The following is a 2,742-nucleotide window of genomic DNA, read 5'->3' as shown; positions in this document are numbered from 1 at the left end:
GGAAAGGAAAGGAAAGGAAAGGAAAGGAAAGGAAAGGAAAGGAAAGGGAAGGGAAGGGAAGGGAAGGGAAGGGAAGGGAAGGGAAGGGAAGGGAAGGGAAGGAGGGAGGGAGGGAGGGAGGGAGAAAGAGAGAGAGAAAAGAAATCTGATCAAATCTAGGGCATCCCTTGTGATTCATTTCCAAAATCCTGTCAACTTGTGAAATGTCTCCTTTTCACTTTCCAACCATAGGATTAAAAAAAAAATTACTCACTAGAATCAAATGATTGACAACCTCTACATTCCACAAAGCTTTTTTGAGCCCTGTGTCATTGTTATAAAGCTCCCACTATAGCCCAAGGGAAGTCTTTGTGATATTTTATTTACATCTTCTTAACAAATGACAATAAATAATTATCAGAGTTGTCCTTATAGTAATCATCTTAGAGAACTAGAAAGATATAAAGGGTAACAGAAAAAAATACCTCATTTTAGATCATGAATATTACTGCATGTCTTATTCAGTGGAACTCTACTTTCCACTGAATATTATGGCATCTTATAATTTTCCAAATTCACTGTTTAGTATTGACTGCTTAATGGAAAAGATAGAATTGTGACCAAATTCACAATGTTATTCATTTAATATATTATTCATTCATTTGCTCAATATGTTTGTATATATATATATATATATACTATGTGCAAGACTCTTACACTCAATGAGTTTATAGTTTAGAAGTAAGTCATGGATCACCATGTTCATTGTTGCTGTTCATAAATGAGGAGACATATTCAAAGAGGTTAAGCCCCAGGAACATAATAAAGTGTAGTCTTTAAATAATGATCTTATCTCTTTTCCTTTTTTTTTTTCTTTCAGATGTAGCTCTGTTATAGTATCTATATTGCAGGTGCTTGAAGTATCAATTTTTAAACACAAATTTAATTCATTCATTTACATAGATATAATTCAAAATACTGTTTAATGTGTTCCTGAATCTTTTGATAAACCCAGAATTTTTACATGATTATTTTTTAGGTGTCTGCATTCAACTTTTCACAGCTGAACACAGGGACTCATAGGGCATGAAGCCAGCGTCAGTTGCACTGATGCTGTGAAAATGAAGCCAGTAACATGACTTTGTGACAAAGTTATGTTATCTTAACTCCTTATATTGGGTTTACGAAGACAAAATGACTGGATATATTTTAATAACTATGTAACAGGTTAACATACAGATGCCTTTTTACTTTAAAGCAAATAATCTATAAAAATGAACACAGAATATTTTATTCATGTTTCCTATAAATGAATATTTGGCATAAGTTAAAGTTATTTTCTAAAATGCATTTAATAATTTCTAAATCATTTATAATTTTCCTGATATTATTACCCAAGGTAAACAGAGCCAGACATTTTAGCTTTTTCTGGAGTAAAACATTTTGATCTGCCACCCAAAACTGCCACCAGCTTCTTGGAATTCTTCCAGTCATCTCTGTACTCCCTCTCAATATTGAGAGAAAGGGAGAATAGGAGAAATAGGAGAAAAGGGAATGTAAAGGAGGATCAGTACTATAATCTTGCATGATTATTTGATCTTGGAGATGTTCTATACACTCAGAGTCAACTATGCCCATTTCTCTATGAGCACATTTCAGGTTTTTGAAACATGACTTATTTAACATCACCTTGGCTGCTGAAATAAAGGAGCAGAGATCACTGAGGTCATGTTTCCAGGCCCAATACAGAAAGTTTTGTATCATCAGATGGTACCTTCCAGGTGATAGCCACAGACAATGCTGTTTCTTACTGCGAATTATCCCTTCCACTAGTTGTTCACTTACTCATATTTACCGCTGTATTTTTTATGCTACACAATACCCAGACTCTTACCAATGTCATGTCGTTACTCTGTAAAGGGCATTTTCCATGGTCATGAAAAACCAATACACGAAAATAGTTTAAATACTTTTAAGCCAGGTATAAGCAGTAGGGGGGAAATGTCACTCATAGAGATTAAGCCTCGAGTTGGGGTTTTAAACATTGCTATTGCATTCTCATGTTTGTGTCTATCATTCAAAAAGTGCTGGATTTGCTGCAGATGGGCACGTTTCACATTTGAATAAATATTTCTGCAGAATCAAATTCCAGTCCATTTAGCATATTTTATACTAAACCTTATTACCCATTAACATATTCAACGAAACTTTCTCATTTGCAGCCAGATTCATGGATTTATGCCATAGACCCTGAAGATATCTGAGACTATATCAACATTATACAACATCTACTATACACAGTGTATAGAGAAAAACTACCAAATCCAAGTTGGACTTTAATTAACGTAGTTAACATATCATTATTATGTTCAGGACAAGAAAATGTATTTACATTAGGGATCAGCCTATGAAAGTATAAGAACTTAATCTATTTAAGAATTTCATTCAGGCCATAAAAACTTCCATCAGAGAAGATGGCGGCGTAGGAGGACGCTGGGCTCACCGCGCATCCTGCTGATCACTTAGATTCCACCTACACCTGCCTAAATAACCCAGAAAACCACCAGAGGATTAGCAGAACGGAGTCGCCGGAGCCAAGCGCAGACGAGAGGCCCACGGAAGAGGGTAGGAAGGGCGGCGAGGCGGTGCGCGCTCCACGGACTGGCGGGAGGGAGCCGGGGCGGAGGGGCGGCTCGCCGGCCAAGCAGAGCCCCCGAGTCTGGCTTGCAAAAAGCGGAGGGGCCTGACGGACTGTGTTCCGAC

Source organism: Herpailurus yagouaroundi, unplaced genomic scaffold (genome assembly GCF_014898765.1).
Source record: "Herpailurus yagouaroundi ecotype Mexico unplaced genomic scaffold, PumYag 141, whole genome shotgun sequence".
In the NCBI taxonomy this organism is placed as follows: domain Eukaryota; kingdom Metazoa; phylum Chordata; class Mammalia; order Carnivora; family Felidae; genus Herpailurus; species Herpailurus yagouaroundi.
Note: the sequence above shows the minus strand (reverse complement) of the source record.